Raw genomic sequence first — 11,429 nt, forward strand, 5'->3', positions numbered from 1 at the left:
CGCTAGCGTCACCACCTCAGCTCCACCTCAGATCATCAGGCATTAGATTCTCATAGGAGCACCGGTCCCTGGCGCCAAAAAGGTTGGGGACCACTTGGTATTAATGTACCTACTTAGGTTTCAGTACAGTCATTTTTGTTCTGCATAAAGGAATATCCTGTGGTAACCCAAGTAAGAATTGGATTTTGTCATTCTGAAGACATATAATTTTAAAACATTTATTTTCACAATTTCTAGTCTGCGATGCTTAATAAAAAAGATATTATTTATTTGCAAAAATCAAAAGAATGAAGTCCGTTTGTGTTGCCATAAAATACTTTCTGACGTCAGCAAGACTAAATCATCTCTGGTCCACTCTATCAACGACCTAACTCGACTTCGTTTCCTTCTAACCTGTACCCTGTATCCTTCACTTCAGGGAGCCTTTCGAAAACTTTCTCAGATCATTCTCTTCTCTGACCCCTCTCATCCTGCCAGTTCCCAATCCTAGATGAATCCAGCCGAACACATTCTTTGTTCCTCCCATGTTGCTGAGTGCTGCTGGGAAATATTTTCAAAACTATTGTAGCCATTGCAGGTTAATGTATTACAGCCTCAGTAGCCCTTTTGTTTGTCATCTAATTCTGATGGAGATTAAAAATTTGTCAATCTAAAGTCTCCCGCTGCTTCTCCACTCTTCTCCCAGGAAATGTAAACTGTTCTAAATGTCCTCCCCTCTAGGTCTGTCTTCACATAGTCTGCCTTTCATCATGAAAAGTTTGTCCTGCTCTAGGCCAAACAAACTCTCCCATTCTTGGTTTTCCTTCCTTTCTGCCTCTTGGGGACGAATTTCATCCCCTGCTTTACATCTTCAGGATTTATCCGTTGGGTCTTGGTATCAGCGGACTGAGGGAAAGGAAATGTACATTTACAAAGTACCTATTTGGTACCAGATGTTTTCTGTTTTTCCTTTAAGCGTTTAATGAGCGGAGCCAGGACTTTGAATATGGGACAAAGCACTTTGCTCTTACACAGTTGGCCTCCCATTCCATATGCGCACTTAAACGTGTTTAAAACTTTGGAAAGCACTAGCCTATTGTAATAACAGTTTCCTTTCTATAATTTCTCCCCACTCCAATCTATCCTTCACACGCCAACCAAAGTTGTCTTTCAAAGCACAAATCTGATTGTCATTCTCATGTTTTAAATTTTCTTTGCATCCCCAATAAGGCCACCTGTAAATTCCTTGGCATACTGTATAAAGTTTTCCAAAAGCGGAGCCCCAACCTACCTTGACTAGCCATATTTCCTAACGCTTTCCTCTCCCACACACCTTATGCTCTGCCTTGATAGAATGCTCATCACTGCAGAGACAGTCTACTCTCATATTTGTGCCTGTGTGCTAGATCCCGTGCTAGGCTTTGGAGCTGTAAGAGTGTTAGATACTATCCCTTAACCTAATGTGCTTTTTCTGTAATAGAGACTGGTAAGTAAATAGCCAATTATTAAACAGTATCCTTAGTGCTGGAACCAGGGCCCCTAATTACTTGTTTATTTGTCTGCCTCTCCCATCGGATTGGAAAATCATTAAGGACAAGAACTGACTTATTCAGCCTGATATTCCCAGTAGCACTTAAATATGTATGAATGAATAAATTTACTTGAAACTAATCTCCCACCTCTCAAGGGTTTCATTTAATATGTAATGTGAAAAGATCATAAACTTCAAATGTTAGCTTTTATGTTAATGTGGTTCTTCTATCTCTCATTCTTTAACAATTCTTATTCAGCATTCTCTTCCATTCTGAAAGCATTCTTAGACTCTTTACTCTCCCAGTTCTGTCTGTAATTACCATTATATCAAAAGACCGGCTTCCTCAAATTCAGATTCTGTATCTATAACTGCCTGTTCGCCTGAGTTTTCTGTTGTCACCTTGAAATAATGTAATTAAAACCAACGTACACCTTCCGTCCCATCCCTCTACCAATCCAGATAGTGGTAAGAAACCATTCTCCCCCAGCCTTTCCTATCAGCGTCCTCACTGTTTAAGTGATCCAGGAATGTGTGATTTTTTACCCCTGCCTCCTATATCTATCCAGTCCTCCCAGGTCATATAGTTTTGTCCTTTGAGATGTCTCTTACCTGTCGCCTAGTTTCCATTTTCCCTGTTCATTGAGAACAGGCTTTACTGCTATACAATGAAGAGCTGATACTCCGTGGCCGAAATACAGAAAAAGACTGATGATAATGGACACCAAAACAATGGAAATTCATGTATAACGCAATTGTCATCTGGCTCTGCAACTTTTACCACTTCCAGTTGGCTAACTGCAGATTTCCTCTGGTATTTCATTAATCATGTAATAATGCAATCTCACATTTTATGCGATTCGATACATTGGACCTTATAAGTAGTATATAGCATAATTTTATTGTATTCTGTACTGGTTGTTAAAAATATATAATAGTGCAATAAGCAATAACATTAGCAATGTAAAATTTAATAACCCATTAGTTCAAGTTAATTGTGTAGAATATTTCATGACCATTGCTTAATGGGCATCTTTTCATAAAGACATCCTGGAAACATTGGTACCAATAACTCACGTACATTCTTTATAAAGCACTCTATGCTTTAGGAGAATGGCCATTTTATCATCTTTGAATTACTTTTGTTACTGTACATAAAAAAAATATATCTGAATCTCTGAGAATTGGTATAATGAATAATGGAATCTATTTGGACCCAGTGGGGGAGACGGTACTGATGGAAGTCTGTGAAAGTAAGTTTAAGCCTTACCAAAACATGCACGGTCACTTAATAGAGATTGCAAAATGGGAATAAACATTTGAAAAGGAAAAAATTTAAAGATTTTTAGCTTTAATCAATGATATTCTAACGTGTTAATATTTTATAAGAAAAATGATGTCTTAAAGCTGTCAGATAAAATCAATTAACTATAAAAAATTAGACACGTAAAACTAAAGGAAACTGAAAATGAAACAAAGTAGCAATTCCAAGAGACAAACATAGATTCTCTAGCAAGTTTTATGAAAACGCTTTTGTGGTTTGATAACAAGTGAAATAACAATCTGTTAAGTGTGTTAAATGTATGTAATCCTAAACTTGGCCAGTTTATGTCCACAAAGCTCTAGATTGAAGATAAATATTAAATTGTAACATTCACTGTGTGACTTAGCACTAAAGGTATAAAATACATGTAATTATAGACAGTATGATATGGCTTAGAAAAACATTGAATATAGTTGCTGATAGTTTAGAGAAAGCTAAGAGAGGATTCAGCACCGTGAAGAAGATCATTAATGTTAAGAGAAATTCTGTATATGGCCACGCCACCCTGAACAAGCCGGATGCCGTCTGATCTCGGAAGCTAAGCAGGGCCGGGCCTGGTTAGTACTTGGATGGGAGACCACCTTGGAAGACCAGGTGCTATAGGCATAAAAAATTTAAAAAAATAATAATAGATTGTAAACTGACAAGGTCCTTGTAATCTGTGAGGTCAACCGAGGGTTGCCTCACCTAAAAAAAATAAGTAAATATTAAGAGAAATTCTCAATTTATTGAGACCGAAATCACCTTATGGCTATCAATTTAATGAGGAAGTTGTTAGAAGAATTTATTGGAGTTCACTCTGTTATATCATGGCTCACAGGAATATCATTTAGCTAGTGATTTCTGCAAGAAAGAAAAAATAATTTCCTCCTGGCTTGGAATACCATCAAAGCCTGTATGGATAATTAATGTCCTTTGTATTCCTGAAATCCTGTCTCTTCTTCAGCCCAGGTTGCCCCAATTACCAAATTAACCTTAATTATATGCTTTCATTTCATGCCTCTGTTCAAAAATTATTTCCTTACAGGACAGATACTTGAACTTCACTGTCAAAGCTATAATCCGCTTCCCATCTTATCTCCCAATATCCCTTTACTTCACCTGAGCCTGCCTGTTTCATTCTCACCTAAAGACATTTTCCAACTTTCATGCCTGTACTAATACACTTGTTTCTAAAATGTTCCCCTGCCACCCATTAAATACACTTGTTTCTAAAATGTTCCCCTGCCACCCATTAAATACACTTGTTTCTAAAATGTTCCCCTGCCACCCATTAAATCTGCTCTAGGTTGAATTAACTTGCTGAAGACATTGTTTCCAAATCAGAATGCCTTTATAATAACAATAGTAACGATGTAACTAAAAGAAACAAAGCACACCGTCCACCTGAATAGAAAATGAGTAAGAGAATGGCCTTTAGATAAGTATTTAGTAGAGACCTTAAAAAGCAAAGCTTAAATAATGGCCTTTAGTTAACTAAGGTAATAAGTATCCATTAAAAGGCATAAGACTGACTCAGTTAAGGGTCTTTTTGTTATTACCAACAGATGAATTGTTCTCTGATAGCAAGATGCTGACTCCATTGTAAGGCAGCTGGAAAACATTTACTGGGGATTTATAACTGTGTCTCCAACTTGAATAATGTACTATCCATCTCTTTAAAAAAAAACAAAAAAAAACAGTTATCTTGGACCTCAACTGTTGACCTAGGTTATTTTTGTTACACTGTTACTTATATACATAAAATAAAACAAGGCATAAGCTCCTATAAGGGGACACCTTTGTTGTTTATTGGCAGTTTCCCTGTCCTAATTCCTAATAACATGCTTATTTGGTTTTGGTGAATTACCTCTTCCCAGTTGTATACAGCCAAGGAGGATACCCTGCCTTCCCATACAGAAGCCCAAGGGTGGCAGGAAGTTGCTCATCCTTCCTCCCACTGCCCAGCTGTCAAAGGGAGATTGTTGACTGAAGAAAACTGTCGGAGTCCACTCATCTGGTAGCAGACTGACCAAATGGCTAAACAGTACTTGCTGTTGTGGTTCTTTTCTGGTTCTTGTTCTGTCTTGGTTCTTCATCCTGAACCTGAACCTGGTGCTCCCTCTGAGAAAAAGGCATAGCAAGAGAGGCTTGCACTGTACACCCATTTATTTTGATTTCTGAAGCATGTGAATGTTTATTCAAATATTAAAAGCAACAATAAACAAGCACAAAATAAGGCACCAGTAAACAACGTGGCCTAGCCAAGTTGACACATAAAATTAACCTTCACAACCCAGCATGCCAACAGGAAAAGCTGCATGTCATAAGGTGCCACAAATGTCACTGTGAGGCTCACAGTGAAAGGCTGACTCCGCCTTGTGATGGAGCTGGAAGGACAGATCTGGAAGATTCTAAAATGTTACAATGAAGGAATTAATATGTTTTTTCTTTTTCTTTTTTTTTTAATTTAAATTAGTTTCAAGTATACAGTACATTGGTTAGACACCTATATAGTTCGTAAAACGATCCCAATTGCTCCCTCCCCTGACCCTCCACGGAGCCAGTGTATCCCGGCTGACTGCATTCCCTAGGCCGTGCTCCCCATCCCCGTGACCATCCATCAGCTACTAATTTGTACTTCTTTAACCCTTCACCCCATTCTCCCAGGCCCCCTAACCCCCTCCCCTCTGTCCGTCATCAAATTGTCCACTATATTTGTGAGTCTGTTTTTGATTAGTTTGTTCTTTTTATTCCTTAGATTCTGCATATAAGTAAAATCATATAGTGTTTATTTTTGTCTGACTTAAATACCTTCTAGGTCCATCAAAGCAATATCTTTTTCCATCTTTCTTTTCACATGTAGGGATCTTGTTTTCTTATCCTTTCAGCCATTCTGTCTTTTGGTCGGAGCACTTAATTCTTTTCCATTAAAGTACTTATTTACAGGAATGTAGTTATTACCATTCATTATTCCTGTTTTTTATAAATGTTTTTTTCCTAAAGAAGTCCCTCCAACATTTCAGGGAATCCTCTGGGCTGAGCGACCTCTGTTATCCAGTTTGATGATGTCATGGCAATGGTGGCGCTGTGTCCGCCCACTGGGAAGAGGGGCGCTCAGCAGGGAACAACAGATACCGCCGGCACTTCTGTACAGAGCGAGTCTTACCTCGGCCCTCACTCTGACAACTCAGTGTCCCCCAGTAAGTCCCTGGTGCCCCCCGCGTGCAGCCAAACCAGCCCTGGTTCTCAGAATGAGCAGGTCCGTCACCGCGAAACTCCGCTCGGGGACATGGCCCCTTTAAGAGTCATGTGCAGCTGCCGCAGGCTCTGTCCCACTCGGCTGCTGGAGACCTGGCAGCCTCGCGTCCTCGCCCCGTCCTACCTTCTGCCATTGCAGGATGATTTCTTGGATTTCTCCCTATTTTTATGGCTTGTTCATCGAGATCGCGGGTGATTTTTCCTTGCTGCTGCTCCTTGTTTCCATCACAACATTGATTTGGTTGCCAGAGGGATGAACAGAGCCTTTGTCATCTACACCATTTCTTTCTTCCTTGATTACTTTTTTTTTTAGTGGAAATTTGTTTGTTTGTTTTTACGCCTACAGCACCTGGTCTTCCTAGGTGGTCTCCCATTCAAGTACTAACCAGGCCGGACCCTGCTTAGCTTCCGAGATCAGACGGGATCAAGTGTGTTCAGGGTAGCGTGGCCGTAGACGATTGCTTTTTTTCATACAAACCTTTTTTGAATGTCCTTGTGAACAATTATCATAGCCTCAACTCCTACAATGTCCAGTTGGACACTATGAAATCAAATAAACCCTCTGAAATTGTGTCGGCTTAACTCTGAGCTTACTCTTCCTTTAAGTTACTCTACAATACCAAAGGGCTTCTCTACTGAAATAAGTGTCATGGTCCCAATAACAAAAGTCAAAGCAGACCATTGAGAGAGTGTGTAGCACAGGAAGAGCAGAAGGCAAGACCTGGTGCCAGCGAGGGAGCAATCGAAGGAATAAGAAACCCAGGAAGGTAGAAGACACCAGGTCGTTGAAAAGAGAGAATCTTAATTCGTGACCCATGGACACCTTTGGGGTCCATTAATGGGCTTCAAAGGATTAAGTAACTCCCTACAAGAATATGCAAAATTTGCATGTATGTGAATAGCTTTCAAAAGATTTCCGAAGTGATTTGTATCTCCCTGTCCAAAGGAAAAAAAAAAAAAAGTTCATTGACTATGGCAATTGGAAAATCTCTTAACAGTTATTTAGCTTTGACCCTCAACTTCCTTTCTACTTTAACCCAGCTGTTTGGTTTCTGAGTCCACTATACCAAAACTGGTCTTGTCAAGGACACTGACATTTATCTTCCAAAACCTAGTAAGTCTATTTTATCTTACTTGACTCTGGCCTTTCTACGTTAAGTTGGTACCTTCTTAATCATAGCACCATCAATTTTCTTTATCGCATCTAGTATAATCTGAAATTATGTATCATCTGTCCCATATGTTTAGGATATAAATATGTCTAGGACTGGAACATTGCATCCCTTTTTCACGGCTATATCGCCAGTGCCTAAAAATAGTATTTGGTGCAGAGCTGGCACTCACTAAATATTTACTTAATGCATGATGAGACTCAAAGTGGATTGCACTGCAAATATTCAAAATTTTAAGTTTGAGCTTTTTCCACAATGGTTTAAATAAGATTTTTCTAACAGAGGGGGATAATTAACCTTATCAGCCTATGCTGTAGAGAAATCAAGGGACATGAGACCTTGGTGATTTGAAGTCACTGGTGACATTCGAGAAGGTGATCGAAGAATTGGAGGGAAAAGAGGAGCCAGAAGGCTGAGCTGCAAAGGATTAAAGTGAGCGGGAGGTGAGGAATGAGACAGGTTGTACAGGCCTCTTTTAAGGAAAACTTGAGCAGAGAAAGCACTTTACCGAGATGAACACGGTTGAAGCAGCAGTGCACAGGATCAATATGAAGAAAAAAAAACCGAAGGCAGGGAGCAGGATCATTCATTCACTCTAGGCAAAACCGGGCAAGTATTGTCACAATTTAGTGGAGAGAAAAAAGTATTGTACAAAGAAAAGAAAGGCTGGTCTGAATTTGGTGGATGCCAATAATTTTCAAAAACTGGTCCTTCTCTGCCAGAAAGGAACCTAAAAACTTGGACTTTAAAAAGCCCACAGCTCCTTTCAGGTCACAGATTAGTCTTAGCAAATAATTTATCTTTATTCTGCTTAAGTTTTTTTCTAAGATGGGACTAAAGGTGTCCTCCAACCTTCATTCGTGCAGGCTTGGCAAAAAAACAGAGACAAACCCCATCTGATAAAGCCCATCAGAGACAAACCTGTAGTCTAACAAAGGTTTGTTAACTTGCTGGAACGAGGGAGGCCACACACCAGAGGGATTGGAGAGTCTTTAAAAAATGCCAGGGAAAGTGTAGGATTTGGAGGAGTGAAGGTAAGAATTAAGAGAGTTCAGGCCTGGGCTGTGAAGCAGGCTCCACAAAGTTGAAATAAATGTGGGATGCTACATCTGAAAACCTGGTACTTGAAGCTCTACACCTGGATTGGAAGAGCCTCAGAATGATCCACATGGCTCAGCCCCTCCAGGCAGAAGTGGGACCCGACAGACCCCACTGCTAGACGTTTAGTTACACGTCATCTCATTTGATCCTAACAAATCAGAAGTATTTACATGAGACTGTCACTTAGAAATTGACATGACTACGGAATTTGCTTCTTCTATTATCGCTCTTATCATTCTGCCTTATGTTTTAGCTGGTTAAATTGTCTCCCCCCAGTTTTTGAGGCGTCATCACTATTCTTCCCTGTGATCACCACATGCTTTCTACCTGGTAGACTCAATAAACACGGAGCTGAATTTCACGCAGGGCTTTGTAACTCGCTTTCGTGATAACAAATGAACGGGAACGTGAGCGTTCCTCAGGCTGTTCCGTCCTCTAGGCTCGGGGAATCGCTCCGGCAGCACAAGGGCGGGTGAGCGGCCAGGTCTCGGTAGGCCGACCAAACCGCCGGCCATCAGGACCCGCTGACATCCGAGGCTATGCTCGGGCGGCCGTCGCTCACGCCTGCGGAGGCGGGACTTCCGGTCTTCCTAAAGAAGCACTTCCGGCCGGGGCCGGAAGCTCTGTTGCGGGTCGGCGCGTGCGAGCGGTCGCCGCCCTGACCACCCGGCCGGCGGCGGGCAGGTGAGCGCCCGTGGGCCGGGGAGCCGAGGGGTTTGCGTTCCCGGCTGCCTGCGGCAAGCAGCCGCCCTGCTGTGCTCTCGGTGTTTCTTTCCTTTCCTAGAAATTCCTTAGAAACTTCCCAGGCGGCCAGAGCCGGGCGTTGCCTGCTCCCTGCGGCTTCGTGGGAACCCAGACGCGCGGGCGGGCACGTGTCCGGGTGCCGCGTGCGTGGGTGCCGCGTGCGTGGGTGCCGCGTGCGGGGTCCCTAGCCGGGCGCAGCAGGGTGGGCAGCGCCGCCCTGCGCTTCCCAGAGGCGCCTTACTCGCTTGTCCCTTTGGAAGAGATGGTGTTGCTACAGGCGACCAATGAGTTGGTGTCACCTTAGAGAAACAGACCTGTCCTTCCTAATCACGTAACATTTGTGATGAAGGAGAGATAACTAAGTGGGTGGAGAATATTTAAAATTTTTACGTAGTGCTGACTACCGGCTGGGACTGCCCTAAGTTGTGAGTGAATCCAAGTGAGGTGGTGACACCCTTTTCCCCAAAGAAACTACGGTCCCGCTGGGAAGACGGTTCACCAATGCCAAACTGTTAGGGAAGGAAAGTTGTCAGAGGTTAAGAGAGCAGATTTCTCTTTTGTCTGACGTGCATTAATACAGCCATGGCCGCTGTTATTTGATAACCTCTCAACCTTTTTCATCTTTTTAATTTTTAGCCTTTCTGTATGCTTTTATAAACAGCCTACCTCGGGATATATATATATATTTTTTTTTATAAGTCGACAGTCTCTGCCTTTCGATGGGCCCGTTTATTGTACATGGTCATTGTCACTAGTGAGATATTCGTTCAGGCCAGAACCTTCGGAGTCATCCTTGACTCAGCCCTTGCGCAGCACATCGTGATCTATCAGCAGATCCTCTGGGCTCCAGCTTCAGAATTTATCCAGACTCCCAAACCCTGCTCGCCACCTTAACTTGTCCACGCTACAGTCACCTCTCACCTGGATGACTGCAGTACCCCCTATCCGGTCTGCTTTTTCTTTTCTTCAGGCTGCATCACAGCATCTACAGTGATCCTTCTTTAAAAAAAAAAAAAAAAAAAAAAATCAAATTACCTTCCTCCTTTCAGAAAATCCTCCAAGGGCTAGCCATTTCACTCAGGGTAGAAGCCAGAGTGTTTAGAGTGGCCCCTGAGGTCCCGTATGTTGCCGTCTGCTTTGCCTCTGATGTCATATTCTCCCCTTTGCTCTACTCAGCGGCCTCCTGGACCACGTTCTAGCCTCAGGATATTTGCACTCTGCCCGGAATGCTCTTCCCCAGTGTGTCCACATGGTTCAGCCATTTAAACTGCCTCTTGGTGTTTTGAATACTTTCAGTGAGGCCTTGCTGTATGTACCTTTCCTTACGTCGTCATTGCACTAGTCTATGTACTTAGCATCACATGACATGCCATGTGATTTGTTCATTTATCTGGTTTATTATGTTCGCCCCACTAGGATAGAAGTTTCATAAAAGCAGGCATTTTTCTGTTTCCTTTACTGCTAAACCCTAGTGCCTAAAACGGTATCTGGCTTTTAGGAGGCTCTTCATAATGAATGGATTTGGTCTTTTTCCTACATCTTATACTTTGTACTTTATTTGCCTTTTTAAAAAATCTTTTTTCTTGCCTTTTTTTAAAATCGAAGTTTTGTTTTCACTTTTTCCCTTCCCATTTGGAAGACATATTAACCTATATTCTCTTTTTCTGTTCTTACAGTGGTTAACTTTTGAATTTGAATTTTACTGTGCATACTTAATTGACTCCAATTCAGTCTTAATAGACTCTTAACACTGCAGAACAATGTTGTTTTTACGTTTAAGTTACTGATTTTAAACAAGCTTCCTGGATCATCTCAATACTCAATTATTTTTGTAAAATGTAAATGTTCAACAATAAAGCTAGTAGTTGTTAGTGTTTTCCGGTGGTTTTGATCTTGTTTCTTTTTGGTTTATTGAAGTCAATTTATCATACATCTTAGTATGATATTTTTCGTATACTTACCATTTCAAAGTTTATTTTTTAAACAGTATGTGATACTTTCCCCGCCTTAGCATTTTGTGGAGAAGTTTGCAAGAGAGTCAAATGAAAACAATATGCTAGACATATTAAGTGTGAAGTGAATATTACCCAGCAAGTAGGGGTGACCAGGAAAGGGGAACACCGGTTTGCCAGTTATCTGGAGTTGCTGCAATGACTTTGTAGAGAAGCGATTTGGAAGATTTGGTAGTATTCGAAAGCGTATAGTAAAAGAGCAAAACTTATTTGTTCATCAATTTTATTAGTTTTCTTTCATATAGTTTTGTCATAAAAATTGTGGATTTGGTGTAGATTTAAGTCATTGGTGTTTGAGAGAGGAGAAGACATGCCTACAGCATCTT

The 11,429-nt window shown here is 41.3% G+C and overlaps 1 non-coding gene and 1 pseudogene across 1 annotated transcript; one reads left to right on the plus strand and one right to left on the minus strand.

The window, feature by feature from the left end:
* The first annotated feature begins 3,321 nt into the window (after positions 1-3,321).
* LOC111729760 lies at positions 3,322-3,440 on the plus strand (annotated as a pseudogene).
* Positions 3,441-6,411: 2,971 nt separating this feature from the next.
* On the minus strand, positions 6,412-6,530 carry LOC111729768. The gene has a single exon (XR_002776376.1). It is a non-coding gene; the product is annotated as a 5S ribosomal RNA (ribosomal RNA).
* Positions 6,531-11,429: the final 4,899 nt, after the last annotated feature.

The sequence above is a fragment of the Pteropus vampyrus genome, unplaced genomic scaffold (genome assembly GCF_000151845.1).
Source record: "Pteropus vampyrus isolate Shadow unplaced genomic scaffold, Pvam_2.0 Scaffold279, whole genome shotgun sequence".
NCBI classification, from domain to species: Eukaryota; Metazoa; Chordata; class Mammalia; order Chiroptera; family Pteropodidae; genus Pteropus; species Pteropus vampyrus.